The sequence below is a fragment of the Sorex fumeus genome, unplaced genomic scaffold (genome assembly GCF_029834395.1).
Source record: "Sorex fumeus unplaced genomic scaffold, SorFum_2.1 ptg000098l, whole genome shotgun sequence".
Lineage (NCBI taxonomy): Eukaryota > Metazoa > Chordata > Mammalia > Eulipotyphla > Soricidae > Sorex > Sorex fumeus.
In genome coordinates, this window is record NW_026606155.1 from 46,002,396 (window position 1) to 46,028,390 (window position 25,995).

General features: G+C 42.2%; 1 non-coding gene across 1 annotated transcript; it reads right to left on the minus strand.

The window, feature by feature from the left end:
• Positions 1-6,131: 6,131 nt before the first annotated feature.
• LOC130042115 (U6 spliceosomal RNA) lies at positions 6,132-6,238 on the minus strand. Its single transcript, XR_008795092.1, has one exon. It is a non-coding gene; the product is annotated as a U6 spliceosomal RNA (small nuclear RNA).
• Positions 6,239-25,995: the final 19,757 nt, after the last annotated feature.

Below are 25,995 nucleotides of genomic sequence, written 5' to 3' on the forward strand. Positions count from 1 at the left end.
GTCAAATGGGAGCTCAATTTCTAGTTTTTTGAAATTTGTCCATACTGTTTTCCAAAAGGGCTGAACCAGTCGGCATCCCCACAAGCAGTGAAGGAGGGTCCCTTTCTTGCCACATCCACATCAACACCTGTTGCTTTTGTTATTTTGGATGTGGCCAGTCTCTGTGGTGTGAAATGATATCTCATTGTTGTTTTGATCTGCATCTCTCTGATGATTAATGACGTAGAGCATTTTCTCATGTGCCTTTTAGCCATTTGGATTTCTTCTTTGAGGAAGTTTCTGTTCATTTCGTCGCCCCATTTTTTGATGGGGCTGTATGTTTTTTTCTTGTGGAGTTCAACCAGTACTTTGTATATCCTTGATATCAACCCCATGTCGGATGTGTATTCGGCGAATATCCTTTCCCATTCTGTAGACTATCTTTGTATTTTGGTTACTGTTTCTTTGGAGGTGCAGAAGCTTCTTAATTTAAGATAGCCCCATTTGTCTATCTCTGTTTTCACTTGCTTGGCCAGTGGCATGACATCTTCGAAGATACCATTAGCTTCAGTATCATGGAGGGTTTTGCCAACTTTGTCTTCAATGTACCTTATGGATTCCAGTCTGATGTTGAGGTCTTTAATCCATTTTGATTTTACTTTTGTACATGGTGTTGTGTTAGGTAGAGATCTGAGCCTACTTTTTTTCATGTAGCCATCCAGTTTTGCCAGCACAATTTGTTAAAGAGGCTTTCCTTGCTCCACTTCATATTTCTTGCTCCTTTATCAAAGTTTATATGATCATATGATTGAGGGGAGATGTCAGTGTATTCAACCCTGTTCCATTGGTCTGCTGCTCTGCCGTTGTTCCAGTACCATGCTGTTTTAATTATTACTGCTTTGTAGTAGAGTTTGAAGTTAGGGAGGTTGATTCCTCCCATTTTCTTTTTCCCAAGAATTGTTTTAGCTATTCATGGGGGTTAATTGTTCCATATGAATTTCAGGAGTGTTTGCTCCATTTCTTTGAAGAATGTCATGGGTATCGTAATAGGGATCACATTGAATTTGTACAGTGCTTTGGGAAGTATTGCCATTTTGACAAAGTTAATTCTCCCGATCCATGAACAGGGTATATTTTTCCATTTCCTCATGTCCTCTTTTATTTCCTGAAGTAGCATTTTGTAGTTTTCTTTGTATAGGTCCTTTACTTTGTTAGTTAAGCTAATTCCTAGGTAGTTGATTTTCTGGGGTACAGTTGTGAACGGGATTGTTTTCTTCATGTCACTTTCTTCTCTCTCACTATTTGCGTATAGGAAAGCCATGGACTTTTGGGTATTGATTTTATAGCCTGCAATTTTACTATACAAGTCAATTGTTTCTAGGAGTTTCTTGGTAGAGGTTTTAGGGTTCTCTGAGTATAGTATCATATCATCTGCAATGGTGAGAGCTTGATTTCTTCCTTTCCTACCGAGATGCCCTTAATATCTTTTTCTTGCCTAATCGCTAATTCAAGTACTTCCAGTACTATATTGAACAGCAGTGGAGGGAGAGGGCATCCTTGTCTCGTCCCTGATCTTAGAGGAAAGGCTCTCAGTTTTTCCCCATTGAGGATGATGCTTGCTGTAGGCTTGTGGTAGATGGCTTTAACTATATTGAGGAAAAGTCCCTTCTATCCCCATTTTTCATTATACAAGGGTTGTCATTATACACGGGTGCTGGCTCTTGTCAAATGCTTTCTCTGCATCTATTAATATGATCATATGATTTTTATCTTTTCTTTTGTTTATATGATGGATTTTGTTGATTGTTATCCGAATGTTAAACCGTCCTTGCATCTCCGGGATGAATCCCACTTGGTCATGGTCTTTTTGATGAGTTGTTGAATTCTATATGCTAGTATTTTGTTGAGAATCTTCGCATCTATGTTCATCACGGATATTGGCCTGTAGTTTTCTTTTCTTGTGGTGTCTTTTTTTCCTTTTGGTATTAGGGAGATATGCGCTTCATAGAAACTGTTTGGGAGAGTTTCTGTTTCTTCAATTTCCTGGGAAAAGCTTGAGAAGAACTGGCAATAGGTCCTCTTTAAATGTTTGGAAAAATTCGCTAGTGTATCCATCTGGACCTGGGCTTTTGTTTTTGGGAAGACTTTTGATTACAGTTTCAATTTCCTTGATGTTAATAGGTCTATTCAGGTACTCTAGATCTTCTTGCCTCAGCTTTGGGAGATCATAGGAATCCAGGAATTTATCTATTTTTCTAGGTTCTCTTGTTTCGTGGCATACAGACTTTCAAAGTAGTCTCTAATGATCTTTTGAATTTCTTTGGTTTCTGTTGTGATATTACCATTCTCATTTCTGATTCGGTTTATCAGGGTTCTCTTTCTCTGTTTCTTTGTGAGTGTTGCTAGTGGTTTATCTATCTTATTTATTTTCTCGAAGAACCAGCTATTGGTTTCATTGATCTTTTGGACTGTTTCTTTGGTTTCCATGTTGTTGATTTCTGCTCTAAGTTTTATGATCTCTTTCCTTCTGCCTGATTTGGGCTCCTTCTGTTGATCCTTTTCTAATATCTTGAGCTGTGAAGTCAAGTTGTTTATGTGGGTCCTTTCTTCCATCCTAAGAAATGCTTGTAGAGCTATAAATTTTCCCCTTACTACGGCTCTCGCTGCATAAGTTTTGGTAGCTCATCTCTTCATTGTCATTGGTTTCCAGATATCTTTTGATTTCGTCCTTGACTTCCTTCCTGACCCACTCATTGTTCAGCATTGAGTTGTTTAATTTCCAGGTGTTTGATTTGGTTCTCTGTGTCTGTGTGTGATTCACTTCTATTCTCAGTGCATCATGGTCTGAAAAGATTGTTGAACTATTTCTATCTTCCTGATTCTATTAAGGTATGTTTTATGGCCTAGCACATGGTCTATTTTGGAAAATGTTTCATGCGCACTGGAGAAGAATGTGTATTCTTTCTTTTTTGGGGTGTAAAGCCCTGTTAGTTCTATAAGACCTTTCTCTTCTATTTCTTCATTCAAAGCCAATGTTTCCTTGCTGAGTTTTGTTCTTGTTGATCTATCCAGAGGTGATAAGGCAATGTTGAAGTCTCCAGCTACTATTGTGTTGCTAGCAATGTCCTCTTTAAAATCTGTTAGCAGTTGTTTTAAATATTTAGCTGTTCTCTCATTAGGTGTATATACATTTAAGTGTGTGATTTCTTCCTGTTGTACGTATCCCTTGATAAATAGAAAATGGCCTTCACTGTCCCTTCTAATCTTTTTCAACCTGAATTTTATGTTGTCAGATACTAGTATGGCCACCCCAGCTTTTTTGGGGGAGCTGTTTGCTTGCAGGATTGTTTTCCATCCTTTATTTATTTATTTTTAAAATTTATTTATTTATTTATTGAATCGCTGTGGGAAAAGTTACAAAGCATTCAGGTTTAGGTCACATCCTTTAACTTTGAGTCTGTGTTTGCTCTGACTGTTGAGATGAGTTTCTTGTAGGCAGCAGAATGTTGGGTTCTGTCTCTGAATCCATTTTACCACTCTGTGCCTCTTAATTGGTGAATTTGGACCGTTGACGTTGAGAGAGATTATTGTTATGGGGTTTTGTGTCATCTTTGTGTAAGTGTCTGTTGTGCTTGCAGGGTTTGTCTTGTCTTATAGTAGCCCCTTTAGCCCTTCTTTTAGGTTTGGTTTTGAATCTATGAAATTCCTAAGCTGCTATTTATCTAGAAAATATTGTACTGTTCCTTCGAGTTTGAGTGAGAGTTTAGCCAGATAGAGTATTCTTGGCAAAGCATTCATTTCAGTGAGTTTTTTTCACTATATTCCGCCATTGCCTTCAGGCTTGGAGGGTTTCCTCTGATAGGTCTGCTGTAAATCTAAGAGGTGCTCCTTTGTATGTGATTTCCTTCTTTGACCTTGCTGCTTGCAGTATTGTGTCTCTATCAGCAGCATTGATCATTCTAACTATGATATGTCTTGGAGTGTTTTTGTTAGGGTCTCTTTTAGCTGGCACCCTTTGGGCTCCTTGAACCTGAATGGCTGCATTGTCAAGCTCCGGGAATTTTTCAGCAATGATTTGTTTAACCGTGGCTTTTTCATTGGGATTGTTTCCCTGAGCTTCTAATGTTGTTCCTCTTGGAAACATCTCCTAGGACTCTAATTCGCTCTAGAGCTATTTTGAGATCCCTTGCCATTCTTTGTTGTTGCCTGTTGGCTTGGTGCAGCTGATCTTCCAGCTCACTGATTTTGTCCTCAGCTGTGGTCATTCTACTGTTGAGGGCACAGACTGAGGTTTTTATTTCATCTACGGAATCTTTAATTCGAGGCATTTCTGTGTGTAGCTTTCCAATTTCTGCTCTCATTTCTTCCCGGATTTTCTCAATTGTCTAATCCATTGTTTCTTTCATGTCCTCCTTCAATTTACTGGATAACTGTCTGACTGTTTCATTGAGTTCATTGAACATCTTCATAACTTCATATCTGAATTCTTTGTCTGAGAGTTCCCTTAGGTGAGTAGCACCTACAGAGGCTTCTGGACTCTTTTCATTATCCTCCCCATCTGGTGGGGATTTGCGTTGTTTCTTTATGTTTGTGTGTAGGTATGGGGACTAGATTTCTTGGTGTGAGTAAACTACCTGCGGCCGAGTGAGCATTGTCCCCCGAAAATTAGGCCACGTGGGGCTGGAGCGATAGCACAGCGGGTAGGGCGTTCGCCTTGCACGCAGCCAACATGGCCGACCCAGGTTCGATTCCCAGCATCCCACATGGTCCCCCGAGCACCGCCAGGAGTAATTCCTGAGTGCATGAGCCAGGAGTAACCCCTGAGCATTGCCGGGTGTGACCCAAAAAGAAAAAAAAAAAAAGAAAATTAGGCCACGTCCACTCCTACAGAATCCACGCCCACTTCTGAAGAGGCCACGCCCCCACAGCAACCTGGTGTGTGTTTGGGGGGTAAAGGCTGGTGGGGGGGAAGAAGATGGGCACAGCGTTGAGGACGAAGAGGAAGGGGCAGAAGCTCAGGGCTGCTTTTGTCCCAGAGTCCAAGAGGACACCTGGGGTGCTTGCATGGAGAAAGCCAAGTCCCGGGTTCGAACAGTGGCGGATAAACTGACCTGGGTTGGGAAGAAGACCAGCACCACTTTGGGGACAAAGAGGCAGAGGCTCAGGGCTGCTTTTATCCCAGGGTCTGAGAGAACGCCTGGGGCGCTTGCATGGAGAAAGCCAAGTCCTGGGTTCGAATAGTGGCAGATAAACTGACCTGGGTGGGGAAGAAGACCAGCACAGCTTTGGGGACAAAGAGGTCCTTTTATTTTTTTTTTATTTTTTTATTTTATTTTATTTTATTTTTTTTTAAATTTATTTATTGAATCATTGTGGGAAAGGTTACAAAGCTCTCAGGTTTATGTCTCAGTCATGTAAATATCAAACACATTTCCCTTTACCAATACTTATTTTTTACCATGAAGAACCCCAATAAAACCCCACCCCCCACCCCTCCCCGTCCCTGTGAGGCAGATGAATTCTAGTTAACACTCTATCTGCTTTGATTAGATTCATTGTTTCAATAAAAGATTCACCACTATTATTTAGAGTTTACCCCCCCCCCCCCCAAATCAGATATGCTGAAAAAGCATTGTGAAGTGATTTGCTTTCTACGGCTGGGTTCAAGAATTAAATGTTGGTTTTGGATTTCTGCTCTTTTACCTATTGACCCTGGAAGTATTTCTACTGAAAGTCAGATAGTTAAGAAATTGGTTTCTGTGTTCTGGAGTCCTGGCCGTGCTGGAGAGCCGCTCGCGGGGGGCAACCGGTGGCCTCGGTAGGGCGTGAAGGGCGGAGCGAAACGCCCCTCTTCCCATGAGGTTTTAGTCGCCCCCACACTCCCGGCTCATACCTGCTGTCCACAAGGCTCCCATGTGGCCGCCATCTTTCTTTCCAGAGAGGAGAGGGCGAATGGGGCAACACCCTTTCCCCTCCGGCAGACTTGATGGCCTGGATCAATGCATAGTCCGTTCACTTTTCTGCTCCAAGCTGCTGGGTTCTGCATTAAGTCCTTGTGCTTCTGGGGCCGTGGCCATGCTGGAGAGCCGCTCGCGGGGGGCAACTGGTGACCTCGGTAGGGCGTGAAGGACGGATCAGAACGCCCCCCTTCCAAAAATATGGAACGCTTCACGAATTTGCGTGTCATCCTTGCGCAGGGGCCATGCTAATCTTCTCTGTATCGTTCCAATTTTAGTATATGTGCTGCCGAAGCGAGCACGGTCCTTTTATTTTTTAAAAGTTATATCTGCAGTTCATAATTATACTTGACCTGTGCCCCAATTTCCTTATTTCCATATGAAGAATAATTACAATCAGAAACAGGTAGGAGCCAGAGAGAGTGTTCAGTGGTCTGGAGCACGTGCTCTATGTACAGGAGCCCTTGGTTTGATCCTTGGCAAGCACAGAGCCAGGAGAAGCTTCTGATCACCGCTAGGTGCAGTACCCAAACAAAACAAATTCAGAACATTTAAGTCGTATCCCCTATTACTCACACATGGCTGCCATTTAGCACTTTCATTGCTGTGGAATTACTGCTTACTCTCTTGATGGCCATCCTTGTAGGATAACATTGGTTTGCCCTTCCTTCCTGGCCACTGGGAGTTTGTGTTTGTTGATTGCCACCCAACATATCAATTACCTTTGTCTCCTTATCTACAAGTCTTATTTACAAGACTCTGACTTGTAAATATTGTCTTTTTCTTTAATGTCCTTTGCATGGTTAGCAATTTTAGAGCAATTGCTTTTTTTTTTCTTTTTGGGTCACACCTGGCAATGCACAGGGGATACTCCTGACTCTGCACTCAGGAATTACTCCTGGTGGTGCTCAGGGGACCATGTGGTCAGGGGCCATGTGGAATGCTGGGGATTGAACCTGGGTCCACTGCGTTCAAGGCAAATGCCCGACCCGCTGTGCTATCACTCCAGTCCCAGCAATTACTTTTTGATACAGGAAGACAGTTAAAAAGACAAGCTTGTAGCTTGGGAGTTGATTGACGCCAGATAATATTATTTCCTGGACATCTGCTCTCTCTACTTAAGCCTCAGTTTCCCTTACTTCCTAGATCCCCCAAAGCAGAGTACCAATGAGGGACTGGATGGATCCAGGGCAATCGGTGAGCTATGAGCTACCCTGGCATCAAAATGGGCCTGGTCAAAGTGCCGTAATGCTTAACTATAAATTAAGAGCTTGGTCTTGAACAAATTCTGTCATGATCCAAAAGTAACAACTAGATTTGGATCCTACTGGGGTTAGGAATGTTTGATCCTGCCTGAGCACTGTAGTCTGAGTCTGTGGTGAGATGTACCCAGGAGTCACCCTATAAGCCTAAAAGCATCTATTGCTGTGTTCATACAAAATGGTAAATATTAGGAACTAGAATTAAAGATGATAATTAAGTTCCTGGTCTAAGGAGAGGAGAAACACACCTGAATGGCTGTTTTGCCCTTGTGGGCTACATGTGGTTGGAAAGTCTGGAAAAATATTTTTGATTGCTGACTAGTTGCTGTTTGTTCAATCTCTCATTTCTCCCATCTCTCCCATCTCTCTCCAACCCTCTCTCTAACTTGCTCTATAACTCTCTCTGTGACTCCTCTCCAATCTTGGTCAATCAAGTTGGATGGTTCTTTATTATGTTCTGAGGAGGAGGTGATGTGAGGCCCTACAGTTTTGGGATCACCAGCACCACCCAGACCACATCAGGGTCTGTGATCTTCATGGCTCTCTGAGTGATGTTTTTAATTCACTGATCTCCACGTTTATGTACTACAACTCACCTGCAAACCCACTACTCTTTTCACAAATTGTTAGTGATCCTCTCCAAAACCTGGCTTCTGAGCCATGCTAGAGGATTTACACAAACTATCCTGGAACTGATATAGAGGTCAGTTTAGGTCTTACAGTGTTAAATGGGTGAACAATCTGGCAATCTGTTAAGAATGGAGCTGGAGAAATAGGGCAGGAGGTAAGGTGCTTGCCTTGCATGTAGCCTGCTCCTGTTTGTTGGTACCACACATAGTCCTCTGAGCATCACCAAGAGTGATCCTAATGCACAGCTGGTGTGACTTCAGCTCTCAACCCCCTAAACTTCTCTGACGTTGCATTAATCCCTTTTGCACTCTTCCAAGATGTCATTTTCATTTGCATTTCCTCATGCTCTAGGGATAATCTTATTTCATATTTTCCAGGAAAGAGACAGAGATTGCTCTTACATACACATTTGTTTGCATCAACACCAGTCTTTGCTTTTTGTTATGTGTTGGTCCTGAGTCTCTTCTATCCCAGACCTGTCTGTGAACTAAAGTGCTACCTTACCAGTCTCTGCGATGAACTCATGCCATCAAATTTCTCATGTGTGAGTGTGTTCGGAAATTTGTGTGCATGAACAATGCCAGGAATTGAATCTAGGACCTCACACATGCAAGGCAAGTGCTCTACTGCTAAGCTACATCTCTAGCCCTTTTCAAATTTTTTACTCCTTTCTTTTTCATTGACTTTTTCATTGTAGAATAAATATACTATTGTGTCTTTTCCATTAGAAAACAATGAAGACAGAAGAACATGTGCTGGGCTACCCAGCATCTCTTCTACAGACTACTTTTCCTGTTTCTGTTCTTTCCTGCCAATCAGCATCAATTATTATAAAAGGGATTTCTAGTTTTGTCACCTTCCTTTGCTCCTCAGTAATCTGCTTTTTGCCCCTATGTTGAAAAGGCTAGTTCTGATTTCTCAGTTGTTAAATATAATAGACACATTCAGTTAACATTCTGTTTGACCTTTATGGGGCACTTGACCTTTTGGATCACTTATTCTTGAATTTTTCCCTTAATTTCTTTGACTCCGTTCTGACTAATTTAGCTGTCTTGTTTCTTCTCAATCTTCTCTTCTTGAATACTTGTTCTTCCCGAGGGTCACCCTCTTAACCTCCTTGCATTAGTCTTTATCTTAGTCTGTTTTCTTTGGGGGCAGTCTTTTCTATACTCAAATTTTGACATCCCTTTTGTGCTATTTTTCTAAAATCTGTGTTTATTCTAGATTATTCTTATTAATATAGGTTTGTATACTCAACATATTTTTGCTTATATCCCCAAGGCACACATGAGATATCCAAAATGTATCTAAATGCATTGTCTAGTCCCTCCCCCTCCCCCCACCATTGAAATGACATTGGTTTTCATTATTGCATGTTTCAGGAGAGGTTCCCCCCCCCCACCCCCATGCTTTTTCAAAATGACTTGTTTCACTATTCTCACAACTGAAATGCTGAAAGATGCCCGCTACCAAAATGAAACCCTTTCAGTACCTTCTATTGGAATTCTGCCCACCTACCCCCTTAGCCCCCATCCTTTGTATCTCCTCTGTCCTGGCAATCTAGTTCTGTGGTCCCAATCAAAGAGTTTGTTTTGGATAGGTTCTGTCTTCCTTTTTTTTTTTTTTAATGCCACATAGGATGGGCTGGAGCAATAGCACAGCTGGTAGGGCGGTTGCCTTGCACGCAGCCAACATGGCCAACCCGAGTTCGATTCCTCTGCCCCTCTCGGGGAGCCTGTCAAGCTACCAAGAGTATCTCACCCTAATGGCAAAGCCTGACAAGCTACCTGTGACATATTTGATATGCCAAAACAGTAACAAAAAGTCTCACAATTTGTTGTGAGACGTTACTGGTGCTTGCTCAAGCAAATCGATGAACAATGGGAGTGCAGTGCATTGCAGTGCCACCTAAGATTTGGTCATTGAATAGTAGACTTCGTGACTTATTTCTTTGTGACTTATTTTCTTAAAATTACTTCTCTAACAACATCCATGCTGTTATTGTTGTGCTGGCATGAGCCTCCAATGAACAGAGACAGAGAGACAGCTCAGGATAAGATAGTGAGTTTATTAGAGGCTCAGCGCTGAGAACCCCAAGTTGAAAGTGAAAGAGACTTGGAGCCCTGTTTGCTGAGAGGATCTCTCCTTTTATCCTCTAAAAGTGGACTGTGGGTTACAATCTACATAAATTCTTATCAGTGATACAGGGGATACAGAGGAAAATGAAAACAACCAGTGCTTCTTTCCCACATGATATGGCCTTCAGGAGCCCAAAAGAAAAACAGTCAGTGTCAGTATATCCTGTCCATTTGGTGAGGCTTTCACTCCCATGCACTCCCATACATCTGGTGGGCCCTTAACTCGGTTGATTGGGGTCATGAAAGGAATGCTTCTTCCTCCCTTATCTTGTTTAATCTAGGGGTCAGTTTCAGTTTCCCAGTCCCCACTACATTTTCTTAGCAGTTTCTTATTTGCAATTTCTTATTTGCCATTACATTACAATGGCAAAATTTCATATTTTTTATAGCTTAGTAGCCTTCCATTAGGACTATAATCATGTCTTTATTTTATTATTTTTTAGTCATTTTTTATGGTTTACCAAAAACTTAAATTTTTTTTATTATAATCAATCATTAAAAATTTTTTTAAAAAATTGAATCACCGTGAGATACAGTTACAAAGTTGTTCACAATTGGGTTTCAGTTATACAATGTTCTAACACTCATCCCTACCAGTGTACATCTCTCACCACCAACATCTCTAGTTTCCTGCAGCTACTCTCACAGCCTTCCTCTAGGCAGACACTTTCTCTCTCTCTCTCTCTTCACTTTTGGGATTTATAATTTGTATGCAGGTACTGAAAAGTTACCATGTATATCCCTTTACCTCCTTTCATCATTCAGTTCTTGTCCAGAGTCATAATTTCAAATTATCTTTATCATAGTGGTCCCTTCTTTGTCCTAAAAGCCCCTCCCCTCTTATATGTGGTAAACTTCCAACCATGGACCAGTCCTCCTGGCCCTTGTTTCTACTGTCCTTGAATATTAGTCCCGTACTTTGTTTTTTTTAAATATCCCAGAAATGAGTGCAATATTTCAGTTTTTCTCTCACCCTCTGACTCATTTCACTCAGCATGATATTTTCCATGCCCATTCATTTATACACTATATCTTTACCTACTCTTCCATTGTTGGGTTTTCTCCTTATCTTAGCTATTATAAATAGTGCTTCAATGAAAATAGGAGTGCAAATATTATCTTTTCTTCCAGTGACCTCTACAACCATTTTTTCCCCCTGGAATTCCCAGTCACTTCTTATTTGAGTGAAATGCACTATCAAGTTCCCTGGGTAAGAAATCTGGGTATTAGTCTAAATTCCTTCTTGTACTTTGCTTCTATACTTTCAATCAATAAATCTTATCTATTTTTAAAAAATGTTGCATATTTATTGTGGAAGACTGATCAGACCTCAGCATCCTGAATGGATGTAATCATTTGACAGAAAGACAAAATGCAAAACTCAAATGAATCAATAAAGAATGTTAAAGGATGGATGTAGCTTTTGAATCATTTTTAGTCAATTATTCATAACAAGCAATACAAAATAAATTATTTAGCATCTGCCTGTGGGGAAGGCTTGAGTGGTGGTGGGAATATTCTAAATAATGGTGGTGGGAAGGCTTGATGGTGGTGGATTGGTGTTGAAATACTGAATGTAATCAATTATTGTGAATAACTTTATGAAAGTAGCCCTGTAGCTCGGTTCTCCCATTGTTCATCTATTTGCTCAAGCGGGCACCAGTAATGTCTCACAACAAATTGTGAGACTTGTTGTTACTGTTTTTGGCATATCCAATATGTCATGGGTAGCTTGCCAGGCTTTGCCGTGTGGGCAAGATACTCTCTGTAGTTTGCGTGCTCTCTGAGAGGGGCAGAGGAATCAAACCCGGATCGGCTGCATGCAAGCCAAACGCCTTACCTGCTGTGCTATTGCTCCAGCTCATGAAAGTAAAAATTAAAAATTATTTAAAAAAAGAAAGGACATAAAACATTCACCTGTAGGGACATCAGGTGAGAATAAGGAAAAAAAATAATGACTGTAGCTAATCATGTCAAAGAATGTAGTTAACCACTTTCTTTTCCAGTTTTTTTTGCAGCCAATCGATTAATAAGTATCTTATTGACGCTTAACTATTTTATTCTTTGTTTAACTACTTAACTCTTTATTTAATTACTTAACCATTTAACTATTTATTAACCACTCAAGTACTTGACTTTTTAACTACTTACATTTTAGTTCTTGTTTGACTACTTTATTTTTTGGTTTCTGTGTTAACCAATAGCTTGTTTAGTTAACCAGTTTTTGGCTTCTGTAAATTTGCTTGTGTACCTAGTAAAATTCCAAGAAATGGTTTGGTCCCTTAAAAAAACATTGATTTTTACACGCAGGGCTACCTCTATCATCCAGGCTCGGCCTGAGGGAGTAGTTGCCGGCCAGCTAATAAAAGTTCTGTGATTTGAGATAAAATTCTGACTTTATGGAGCATTTTTGGGGAGCCTAGGCTATGATATTTTCACATTTTCTCCACACCCATTCTCTCTTATGTAAGTGTATATCCATTTTTTATTTTAGAACTTTCTAGAGCTCTGTGACCTGCCTCATCTGTAATCGCCAGATCACCTCAATTCCCAGGACTCCCTGTTGGGAAGTCACACAGTTGCCAAAGCACAGCAGTCATGATTTCTAGGATATCAGCATTGGAAAGCTTTCTACTTGAGGAAAAACTTTTTTTCTTGATTTATTTTGACATCACAGAGGCCAACCCAAGTGCAGACAAGAGAAGAAAATCTGGCTCCATTGCTATGAAAGCCCAATTCAAAGACTTGGGCTCCTTGAGTTGCCCACAGGCGATTTTACTATCCCCCAGATGTAGATTTAGCTGAAGCCTGTCTGACTGTGCTGGTCTGAATGTTCACATTTATTACTTATCTTTATCTTCTCAGTAGGGGAAGCAACTTGGGATTTAAGCTCATGAACACGGCTTCCATGCTGCCTTTTCTCCTCTACTGTCTCAAATCTTTTTCCTGCTCCTGTCTTTCCATTAGTTGTCAACATGATCTTTCTTATATGTAATCACACTCCTTTCTGTTCATCTTCCAAAGGGGACAGCCAGCCAAGAACACAAGAGGAGATGTGGCCAATTTGGTCTGGGGAGAGGGAAAAGAGCAGTGCTTCTGTTCAGACTTTCCTGTCCACCGGGCTTCATTTCTTTAGTTTGAACTTGAGACACATTTCAACTCAAGCACCTCTTTGCTGAGTTGCCTATGCAGACTGACCCTAAATCATGCTCCCCTCATTTGTGCAAACGTCCTCTGCCCTCCAGCAACTTTGCCTTCTTGTTTCTTCATTGCTAAGTAAGCTCCATGAGAACAGGGCTCTGCCTTTTCTTGTTAATGTGCCTGGGGCCAAGCACCTCGAAGACACTTTATTAAAGAACTCCTTGAAAGAACAAACACACCCCTCTTCACTAGCACTGGAAAAGAACAAATGAATGCAAACTGGCACCCTCAAGGCTGGAGTGACTTGCCTTTCATAACCCTTACGGTTCCCCCATACCTGCTAGGAGTGATTCCTGACCACTCCTGGGTCAAAAACCAAAACCGAAACAGCCCCCCAAAACCAACCAAACAAACAAAAAATCAAAAACAAAATTGGCACCCTTTCTTCCTCTGATACTTCCACATATACCTAGTCACCAGGATTAGAAATTTCAAACTTGGGACCAGGGCAGTAGCTAGGGTGTTTGCCTGCACATTGTCAACCTTGGTTCAATCCCCAGAACCACATATTGTTCCTAGAGCCCCACCAGGCGTGATCCCTGAGCACAGAGCCAGGATCTGAGTCTTGAGTGTAATCCCTGAGTCCTGCCAGGTGTGTTCTCCCCAAAGAAAATAGAACACAAGAAATTTGTTGAAAGAAAAAAACAAACTTCACACCCTTCTTTGCCAGCAATGGAAATGAACAAATCAATATAAAACTTTCACCCTTTCTCTTTTGGAAATGTTCCCAGGCTCCTGATCACCTGGATGACAAATGGTCATATTCATCTGCACCCGTATGTTCACCGAAGCACTGTTCACAATAGCCAGAATATGGAAACAACCCAAGTGCCCGAGAACAGATGACTGGTTAAAGAAACTTTGGTACATCTGCACAATGCTATGCTATGTAGCTGTTAGGAAAGATGCAGTCATAAAATTTGCTTATAAGTGGATGGTCATGAAGAGTTTCATGGTAAGTGAAATGAGTCAGAAAGAAAGGGACAAACAAAGAAAGACTGCGCTCATTTGTGGAATATAAAATACATAATATGAGACTGACACCCAAAGACAGTAAAGACAGGGTCAGGAATATTGCTCCATGGTTGGTAGCTTGCCTCCTGAGCTGGGGGAAAAGGCAGCTAGAATAGAGAAGGGATCACTAAGTCAATGATAGTTGGAGGGATCGTTCAAGATGGGAGATGTGTGCTGAAAGTAGATAAAGGACCAAACATGATAACCTCTCAGTATCTGTATTGCAAACCATAATGCCACATTAGTGGTAGAAAATGTGCACTAGTGGAGGGATGGGTATTTGATCATTGTATGACTGAAACTCAAACATAAAAGCGTTGTAACTGTATCTCATGGTGATTCAATAACAAAAAATTAAAAAAAAGAAAATGGTCATACTTCCTGATTATATATCCACCAAATCCAAGAATCTAAATCTTGGGCCATGCCCTGCCCCTTAAGTGCCTTGAAATTTGTTCTTGATTTTCTTTTCTATTGGTAGCATACTGCTCCACTCCCTGCTTTGTTGTTGTGTTTGTTTAAACATTACTGTCAGTGTAGAGAAACAAGGGTCAGGAAAAAGGATCCACAGTTAACAGCCTGCCTCAAGGGCTAGGTGAGAGGGCAGTTGAGACAGAAAAGTGACCATTATGACAGTAATGATTGGAAGGGATTTTTCAGGATTGGAGATGTATGCTGACCGAACATGATGGCTTTTCAGTATCTGTATTGCAGAGAGAGAGAGAGAGAGAGAGAGAGAGAGAGAGAGAGAGAGAGGTGACAGCCATAGAGGCAGGCTGGCAGGGGGATGGGTGTTGTAACATAGTATGACTGAAACTCAATCATGAAATCTCTGTAACTGTATTGGTCACATGGTGATTCAATTAAAAAAAATCCTCAATTACTGTTGGACTGACTCTTCCAGGTACAGATTAGTTGTAAAATTTGCAGAGATTTTTAAACTTGGAATTGAAGGATACGCAGGCATTCTATGTGTGGTGATAAAAATCTGTCAGCTTTCTGAAATGTTATTCAAATTGTTCAATATATTATCTATTCCTGAGCAAAAACAGTAACCTTTATGTTGTCTTCCAAAAGAGTCAAGAGCTTGGAAGAGAATGTAACAATCAGGGTTCATGTCTAGTATGCACTCAACCTGTATTTGAGTCCTGCCACCACATCGTGCCCTAATCATCACCAAGTACAGCCTTGGGAGGCCCTAGCACCACTGGAGTGGCTTCAGTATCCCCAGCACTGCAGCGCCCAAGCAGCATTTCATCCTCAGGTCCCTATATTGAGTCATTGGTCCAACTGGCCAAGACAGTCACTGCTACAGTTCTGTGTTCCCAGAACACTGCTTGGAGACTCCCTCAAAAAAAGAAAATAAATAGAATTTTGTGAACTGTGCTTCTCTCACTGACGGGTTCTCTCACCTCCAAATTCTCATTTCAATCTACATATCCTGGAATAGGACCTTCTCCTGCGAGCATCCGTCTCCTTGGCCTGTTTCAGTGTAGACTGCCATGTCTCTTTTAGGGCCTTCCTTGATCTGGCCCCATCTTATTGTCCAACTTAATTCTCCACTCCTCTCTTCTTGCCCCTCTGCCCCAGGCAGCCTCCATCATATTCTTTTTTCTCCCTGGCCCTGGCAGAGGTTTGAGGAGACTTGGATCAAGATTCCAGGCACTGGAGCCGAGATAAGTACCAGGAGGTTCACTTCATGGCTTGGAGGCCAGCCACACATGCTAGAGGAAAAGGCAGCTCAGATAGAGAAGGGTGCACCAAATAAAGGGTGTTGGGAGGATCCTCCCAGGATGGGAGATGCATGCTGAAAGTAGACTACAGACCGAACATGATTGCCACTTAATGCCTCTTTTGCAAACCACAGCACCCAAGAGGAGAGAGAGAACAAAAGGGAATGCCCTACCACAGAGGCAGCGTGGGATGGGGGGGAATGGGGGTGGGAGTGGGAGGGGTACTGGGATTCATGGTGGTGGAAAATGAGCACTGATGGAGGGGTGGGTACTCGATCATTGTATAATTGAAACCCAAGCACAAAAATTTGTAAGTCTACAACTGTACCTCAAGGTGTTTCACTAATAAAAATTAAAAAAAAATTCCAGGCACTGGAGGAGCGAAGAACCCTCTGCAACGTACACAAAGCCTGGTAGTGGGCAGGAGAACCTGGCGACATGGTCCTAGATGGAATCCAAGTAACCTTGGATTGTCTGACCCAGGACAGGCAGGGATTTTTATTTTTTTTTTTTAGTGGGGGTCACACCTGGTGATATTTAAGGCTTACTCTTAATTTTTGCCTAGTCCTGGCTTTTTGCTAGGTGGGACCATATCAGGTGCCAGGGATGGATGGAACCTGGGTTGGCTGCATGAAAGGCAAGCAACCTACCTGCTGTACTATCGTTCTGGCCCCAAGAACAGGCAGAGTTTTAAAGCACAGGAGCCAGGGAACATGTCCTCTGGAGAATATCCCTGAGAGATCGAATGATCTTGTTTGAGTAGAAAAGATATGAAAAGGGTAGTTGTTTAGTTGAGGTTTTGGGCATATCTGCTCATGGCGGATGGCAGGAGGACTCAGAGGCAGGCAGTGAGCAAGTTGAGAGCAGGTGGAAGAGGCACTATTTCAGATCAGTGCCAAGGAGACGTCTCTGAAGAAGCTAACTGGCCAACCTACTAATAGTAATTGGTTGAGAGAGAACAAAATGAATTCTGCTTCATTCCTGACAGAATTCATTGTGGGTCTGGATTTGAGGAGCAGGATTTTATTCACAAGCAGGAATTGATGGTAGAAGGACTGGACATTGGGAAGATGATTGAACCAGGGAAATCATTGCAGGAGCCCAAGATGGACACTGTACTCTTCACAGAATAAAGCAGGAAGATAGCCAGACATCTTGGTCTAGGAAGAGATAGAGAATAGGACTGTTAGCAAGCCAAGATATCCTGCTTGAATCCCAAGGAATAAGTATATTTTTTGAGTGAGGGTGGGGACAGGGAATTAAGCTATACCCAGTAGCGATGAGGGGCTCTTCCTGGCTCTGTACTCAGGAGTGCCCCCCCCAGCAGTACTTGGGGGGCCCACATGTGGTGTGAGAGTTGAACCGGGGTCTGTAGGATATACGGCAAACATCTTAACCTCTGTACAATATTTCCAGCCCAAGTAAGTCTTTAGTATTGGAATTTGGGTTCCATGGATGATGATAAGTAATAGGTTTCATTTATGTAGTGCCTACTAAGAGGCACTTCATATCGTTTCATGTAATCCTCACCAAACCCCTGAAATCAGGGATAGGGTCATACTTGTTTTATGAGGAAACAGAGGTGTAGACTGGTTAAGAAATACCTTGTCCAAGGTCACAGATACAAACATAATAATAGTGATGAGACTTGAACCCAGGTCATTTCGGGTCAGGACTTTGCTTCAGAACCTGAGATCTCCATCCTGTCAGTTGTCAGTAGCTTCCTAGATGCAGTGGCCGCCCAGTGAGAATTGCTGCCCCAGTGTCATTTGTCTCTATTGGTCCTGACCCTCTCTTGCTTTCATCCTACTCCTAATTTTCTCCTCTGTGGAGGCTCAGGTGTTAAATAATGAAAAGGCAGAGACAGAGTGGGGGAAGGCTCGGAGAAGAGCAATAAAATGATTCAGGAAAGGAAGGGATTGACATATGTGGAAAGATAAAGAGAGATATATTTATCCAACTGGGCTGGGTGATAGTTAAGAAAGGATATGGACACCCGAGAGGGCAAAAAGAATGGACTAGATCTGTCTTTTTTTTTTAGGGACTTTACAACACCAGCATCAATACTTCTCTCTTTGTGGTCTCCTGCTGAAATACAACAAGGATTTATTGAGTGTAGGAGGCTTTGCTTTTAGATTCAATGTGTTTCCAGAGGCTGCGTCTTAAGTGGATCAGTTGTAAGGTAAAACCTGAGGGCACCTGTGTTAGTGCCTTCATCTGAGCTGATGTATTTTCAGCTGATGTATTTTGGCATTATTGTTGGAAGGCATCAAATGAATGGGATGAGATAGAAAGAAATGATTTTTATACCTCAAAGAGACTTTAAAGATCATCTAATCTTCACTTTATAGGTTCAGAGACTGAAGTCCGAGCTGTTAGTGATCTATCCAAAGTCATATGGTGAGGTTGGTGTCAGGAGAAGCAGCATAAAGAGAAGGAATAGCTCGGATGAAAGCTATGAAAAAGAGCCCAGTCAATCCCAAGGCAGATACACAGTAGGGACTCTTGGTACCAGCCCCAGCTCTAATGCCTGTGACCTCGCCATCAATCAGACAAGCCAGGTCCCTGCTTCAGAGCACTTACATTGTCCTAGAAATGCTAGCGATCTCCAAAATTCATGTTAAACCAAGTTGTCCTCCCTCATGGAGATGTAGCTATGCAGCTATAGATGAGTGGGATAAGACAAGAGTCTGTCTCTTTAATTCATGACTGCCTGTCTCTAATGAGCCCTCAGCTCAGCCTTGCAATTCTTCTTCTTCTTCTTCTTCTTCTTCTTCTTCTTCTTCTTCTTCTTCTTCTTCTTCTTCTTCTTCTTCTTCTTCTTCTTCTTTTCTTCTTTTATCACTCTTGGCAGTGCTCAGGAGCTACTCCTGACTCCATACTCAGGAGTGACCCCTGGCAGTGCTCATATGTGGTGTTGGAAATTTGAACTAGGTCTAAGGCCTTAAACTTTTTTATTTTTTCGGCCACAACTGATGGTGCTCAGGGTTTACTCCTGGTTCTGTGCTTAGGAATCACTCCTGGTAGTGCTCAAGAGACCATATGGGATGCCTAGGTCAAACCTGACCTTGTGCAAGGCACGTATCCTATCTATTGTACTACCTCTCCAGTCTCATGCCTTAACCTTTTTTTTTTTAACCTTTTTTTTTGACCCAATTAAGAGAAATTTTGCTTTTGGGTCACGCCCAGTTGTACTTGAGGGCTACCCCCTTGCTTGTTGCTTGCAATCACTCCCTGTGATGCTCAGGGACCATGTGGTACAAGGAAACCAACCCAGTCCTGTGGCATGCAAAGCATGCACACTAGCCTTTCGAACCATCTCTCTAACCTCTGCAATTCTTTTTTAGTAGTTTTGTTTTTCTTCTTGTAGAGGTTCAGAAATACCTCTGGCACATCTTTGATTTTTTTGCCCTTAGATAGAGTTCCTATCCCTTCCCTGGAGTCTGGGTGGGTCTTTGTGACTGCTTTCACCACTAGGGCAGCAGGCAGGATGCTGTGTGACTTCGGAGACCATCAGAAAATGTGTCTTCTGCCAGCTGCTATGGAAAAAGTCTAGTTATTATGAAGCCAGCATTAGGAAGGACCACATGGATAGAACACTCAATATTTATATTAATATATATGCATTTGTATGTCAATGCACATATATGTGATAATGTATGTATATGTCTATATACATATGTGTGTATGTATATATATATATATAGAGAGAGAGAGAGAGAGAAAGAGTGAGAGAGAGAGTGAGAGGCTGAGAGAGCTAGTTCTCTGCACCCAAGCTATTGGATTTCTGGCCCCAGAGCCAGTCTGTGTCTGAACAAACCTTCCAGATGACCACAGCCTCATTCTGACAGCACTTGTGAGGGTCCTGGTGGAGAACTGCCTGTCCAGCCTTACTTAAGCCTAGATTCCTGAGAAATTAAATGCTTATTCTTTGAAGAACCTCTCCCTCCCCTTCCTCCATTGCTGTTGTTGCTCTGTTGGGTGTGCACGCCTGATTGCTGTACCTGAACACTTGGCCACAGGCATACTTCTTGATTGCATTGCTTGCGCATATTCTGCTGTGGGGATTGCTGGGAGATCGCACTCCCTGCCACAGTGCTTACCCCATGTCTTTTTTTTCTTTTTTAAGTTGGGGTGTGTTTGGGCTGTACACCTGACTCTGCTGTGCTGGGAAATCGCTGGAGGACAGGGATCACAGAGCACAGTTAGCAGAGTTGCCAGGAGTGCAGGTAGAGTGTCAGGACTGTGCTGGAGGCATGTGGTGGTTTGTGACCTCACACTTACAAAGTTGGCACTTAAGCCCCTGAGCCATTTCTGAGTGCCCAAGATGATTGTTCTCATCCTCTCGGGCACTCAGAAATCTCACTGTTTTGGGGTAGTTTGTTTAATGATTGTAGGACTTGAAACATAATCTCCAAAAGGCATTTTTCTTTTCTCACATCTCTAACATTGCTCTTAGCTGAGAGTTCTCTGTCAAAATCCGTGGACAGAATAGAAGCAAGCAATCAGAAATCTCTTCACTTCTGCCCTACAAACCCACCTCTGCCAGTGTTCTCACCGAAATTCTCTGAGTACCCTTGTGTTGGAGAGTGGGAGGGAGGGAGTGTCCCCTTTCCTATCAGAGGCCAATGCCCCCCCCAACCCTCAACCCGGGCAGGTCTCCTCTCTTGGGCTCAATATTCCTGCTCTAATCTGCGAGTATATGAGCGGGAGACCCAGAAGAGTCAAATACCACACATGCGGGGTCAGAGACGATGCTCCCATCACTCTGTGAGAGTGTCCACTGTGGTGGTCAGTCTGTGGAAGTGTCTTCAAGGAATAGTCATCATCTTGAGTTCCTTTGGTGGTGTGGGAAAAATAATACAGTGGGGAAAATGCTTGCCTTGAAAGCTGATGAGAGCTGACACTGGTTCAATCCCTAGAGCTACCCATGGTTCTCTGAGTACCACCTGGAGTGATCCCTGAGCACAGAGTCAGAAGTAGGCTCTGAGCAGTGCTAAGTGTGGCCCCAAACATCTGCCCCATCCCCTCTCCCTTCATAAATGAGCTCCGTTGGCTTTTTGGCTTTGTTGTGTTGTTGTTGTTGTTGTTGTTTGTTTCCTTGCATTCTGTCCTTTTTTCCCCCCCACAGTGTCCCAAACTTAAATCAACTTTGTTTGCCACCTGATATTCGGAAGCATACCTTTTTCTGTTTAATGTAGCTAAAATTTGTTTCTACTTCCTGCCCCTCTTCCCCAATCAAGAACTCTGGTTTTGCATCATCCCCCAAAACACAACAAAGTGTGTGACTCTGATGGCAACCCATGAGTATTGCAAATCAACTGTGTGACCCCAGCGAGCACAACCAAGTGTGCACATGCTGCAAGCAAGTGTGAGCCTCCACGTCACTGCAGCAACAACAAGGAAGGGTGTAGGATGACATTGCTTTGTCCGTCCTCCACAAGGAGTTTAGGCTTATCTGGTTACACCCATCACAGTGCTCCTGAGGCATTTCCATTCCATTGTGTTTATCTGTAAATTCTTCCCTATGCTCTCCTCCCCAACCAGTTAATCAGATTTCCTCCTAATCAGACTCTGTTAATTTGTAAGGTTAGATTCCTCAGAAATCTATGATTTTATATGTATGAGTGAAATATTGCCTTTCTCCTCTCCTTGTGCCTTATGAACAGTTTACTTTAAAGCAGTGCCCTTTTTGTGTAGATGCAGGAAGACCGTTAACATTATGCTTTGTAACTTAGGATTTGATTGGCTTTGAATATTATTCACTCCCGGGCATCTGCTTTCTCAACTTAAGCCTCAGTTGCCCTTAGTTCCTAACACCCCAAAAGCAGGGTCCCAACGAGGGACTGAATGGACCCAGGGCAAGTGGTGAGCTACCCTGGCAACGAAATGGGCCAGGCCAAAGTGCCACGATTCTTAACTATGAGTTAAGAGTTTGATCATAGAAAAATGCTGTCATGATCCAAGAGTAACGATGAGACTAGGATCCTGCTAGGGGTGGGAAAGACTATCTGGCCTGAGCATTGTAGTCTGAGATCAAGATGGCCCTAGGAGAGCAATTTTATAAGTTTAAGATATTTCTTACTGTATCCATACAAAATGATTTATATTATATATGCTTATATGCTTGTCGGACAAGGAGAGGAGAAACACACCCATGGGATTCTGCTCTAGGGTGGGTCTTCCTGCTGAGAGAGGGTCTGTCCTAGGAGCGGCTTTCCCTGAGGGGAAGAATTCTATCCCTATTGATTGTGACCACACCTATGTGTAATTATTACCCCAACCCCTCATGCTTTGGGATTTAACTGTACTGTAAGAGTGGGCTGGGGGATCAGAAGGAAGAGAAAGGAGATCAGGATCAGAATCCAGACTCCAGAGAAGGAGGATGAAGGGGGATGGAGAAGGAGAATGAGGTAGCATGGGGGAGGAAGAAGCAGAGGTAGAGGCAGAGAAGGGAGACTGGTATGATTGGAATAAACTGCGACTAAGACCAACCAGCCTGACCCTTGTTCCTTCCCTTGCCTGCCCATCGCCATCGACCTCCCCGGGGTGGGGGAAGCGACGTGAGACTACCGAACGGGAGAGATAGAGCCACCGCTGCTGTGTGCTGTGCCCCCTTTTTTGAGTTTACACAGAAGGGAAAGGGGACAACGCAACAGGATGACTTGTGGGTAATTACTCATTCTACAAAATGATTGCCAGGAGACTTCGTCTTCCTTCCTTCCTTCCTTCCTTCCTTCCTTCCTTCCTTCCTTCCTTCCTTCCTTCCTTCCTTCCTTTCTTCTCAGGATAGTGAAATTCGAGTGTGAGGGTCATGGGGGGAAAGGGGTTCAGTGGCCTGTGGAGAAGAGATAGTGCTGCTTTGGTGGTGGCTGCAGTGTAGGAATAACATGGTGAACAAAATAGATACAATTCCCATCTTCATTCACGGAGTTTAAATTTGTCATTATGTGGGACCCTTCAGAAGGTTTCCTTTTCCTTGACCAAGTTCTAATCAAATCGAGATATAGAACCAAGACTGACATCTAAAGGCACTGGTCAAAGACCTATTTGCTGCTAAGTAGATTGCCAAGCATCTATTGTTACTAAAGGTTAATTTGAAATACAGGAACATGCTAATACCACATCTGGTGTTGAGCACAATATATCCAGTTACACGTAGTCCTGGGCTGGAGTGGGCTTGTAGGGACTGTTTAATCAGACAGCAGGATAAAAAGACACGGGAGACTGACCTCACTAGAGAGGTGAAAGAGAGTTACTGTGCAGAGTAGGTCATGATTCTCCCTAAATTTGCCAGTCGTAAGTCACTCTTCCTTTCCTGGTCTGAGTTCATGAAGAGACAGAAATATTAGCATGTGGTAGAGAATTGTCAGCACTGGGGTTTTCTCCAAAAAGAAGGGATCATTATTTATTTATGTGGCTCTTTGGGTCACACCCAGAGATGCTCAGAGGTTACTCCTGTCTCTGTACTCAGGAATTACTTCTGGCAGTGTTTGGGGGGAACCACATGGGCTGCCGGGGATTGAACCTGAGTAGACTGCATGCAAGGAAAACTCCCTACCTTCTGTGCTAACCCAAGAAGGTAGCTTTATTTTATTTTTTAATTTTTAATTTACTTTAAAAATTATTTTTAATTTACTTTTTTATTTTTAATTTTTTTTATTAAATTTTTTAACTTAATGTAGGCATACTGCTATTTATTCAGCCATTAGCTAAGTTGATTGAATTGGGCATGAACTCCTCTTTACTTTATTTAAAATTTTTTTTAATTGAATATCTGTGAGATAGACCATTACAAAGCTGTTCATAATTGGGTTTCAGTCATACAATGATTCAGCACCCATCCCTCCACCAATGTACATTTCTCACCACCAATGTTCCCCTGTTTCCCTACCACCATCACCAGTACCCCACCCCTCCCCTCAGACTCCTTCCATGGGAAGCACTTTCAAGAAGGTAGTTTTAAAAAGGAGAACAGGTGTTTCCTTCTCATAGAAAAAAAAAAAGAAAGGCAGAATAATCTAATTATGCATTCAAAGGTAAAAAATCTCATTGTGATAAGTCTCATTAAGTGGGGCTTATGGTAATTTACTTAATTATTTATTAATAGTAGTTTAGTTGTTCCCTTTATTCTTATATAAACGCAGTGGTGAACATCTAGGGATACAGATCTAGTTATATATTTGCTAACTGGCTCCCAGGAGTAGAGTTGCCGGATTAGAGGAAATATATATTCCAAAATTTGATAGCTATTTCTACCAAACTGCTTTCTGGGAATGTTGTAGCACTCTGCATTCCCAGCAACAGCAAATGAAATTACTTATAGGCTATAACAAGGGACACCCAAATGTCTGCTTTAAATGATTCAGGGGGCTGGAGCGATAGTACAACAGAGAGGGTGTTCGTCTACCATGTGGCCAATCTGAGTTTGATCCCCAGCATTCCCTATGGTTCATCCAGTCCCCCACCTTTCCCTCCACCTCCGGTTGCCAGGAATGATCTCTGAGCCAGAAATAACCCCTGAGCATCGCTGGCTGTGGCCTCAAACCTGAAAACAAAGAAATGATTCAAATACAGAGTTCAGTTTGTACAAAATCATCTAAAGTGATAGCAACAAGTTATAGGGTGCTTGCTGGGCAATTTACTTCTCTGATCATTATATTTAATTTACTTATTTTTTGACTTTTTTTTGTTTTTTTGGGGGGGGTCACACCCAGCGATGCTTAGGGGTTACTCCTGGCTCTGCACTCAGGAATTACTCCTGGCAGTGCTCAGGGGACAATATGGGATGCTGGGAATCGAACCCAGGTCGGCCGTGTACAAGGTAAACACCCTACCTGCTGTGCTATTGCTCCAGCCCCATTTTTTGACTTCTGAACCACAACCCTGTGGTCCTCACTGGGGGACTCTATTTGGTACGAGTCCTGGAGATTGCATCCACAGCATGCGCTCAAACCACTCAAACCTTTGAACTATCTCTGGCTCTTTGATGTTCTTATTTTAATTTGTAAGTGAAAAACTCTTTTTTTGGGGGGAGGGGCACACCCAGCATTGTTCAGCAGCTTGTTTTAATCTCCATTCCTATGAGGAGGTTGTCTTGATTTCCATTTTGAAATTGATTTAAACAAGATTAAACTGTCCAAGGTCACAGAGCTGTCTATGACAGAGAGAGCTAGAATCCAGGCAGGCTGGTTCCCGCGGTTGTGTTCATAACCTTGGATACCGCAATGCCACGCATTACACCCACTCCTTGACACGGCACTCCTTGAAGAAGAAAAGATAAAAGGATGCTGCTGTAAAAAGGCGAATTCTTTTAAGAAAAGGTGTTCCTTTCATGCAGATTTTCCTGATAATAAAGAATATGAAAGAACCACTGACAGTGTGTCGTGTATGTAAGAAAATCTGCTAAGTAAAATGTTTTCCAAAGATTTGCATGAAACATCAGCTGGATTTTGATGCTTGCTGGTTGTTTAAAATGTTTATTCATGTTGAACAATGTTTATTTATTGAAAGTACCATCTATTTAAATCAAATTATCTCCATAACTGAATATTTATACGGATGCTTTATTGAATATTCCTAAACATTTGCCCAAACCACAAACCATTTATTCACAGTTATAAATGTTTACTTCTTTAGAGTAAAAAATTGCTTAAAAGGAACTTAAAAGCAAATTGACATTTCTGTAGTTTGTGAACATCTGCAATGCTCTTCGCACATTAGCTGCTAGATATTCCTGCCTTAGAAAATGGTTAGATATTCTAATTATTTATGTTCAATAAAATATTTAAAATTTACACAGCATCTCTTTTATTGTGTCATATAACAGCAGTAGCTCTTGGCTCTGGGACAGGCTGGTAATAGATGGATTTTGAGATTTTTCAAACACCTCAGCTTTGCGCCAGCATTTAATTAGCTGAAACCCCATTTATTTCACTGTACACTCTAGCACCATGAATGTTAGGCCTTAAATAATCCTAGGCTGAACAGATGCCAGTATGAGCTGTGAAAAAAAAGCAATAAATGAAGTGATGGAGTGCCTCAGACTTTTATTCACTGTACTGAAGTTTCCAAGGGACTA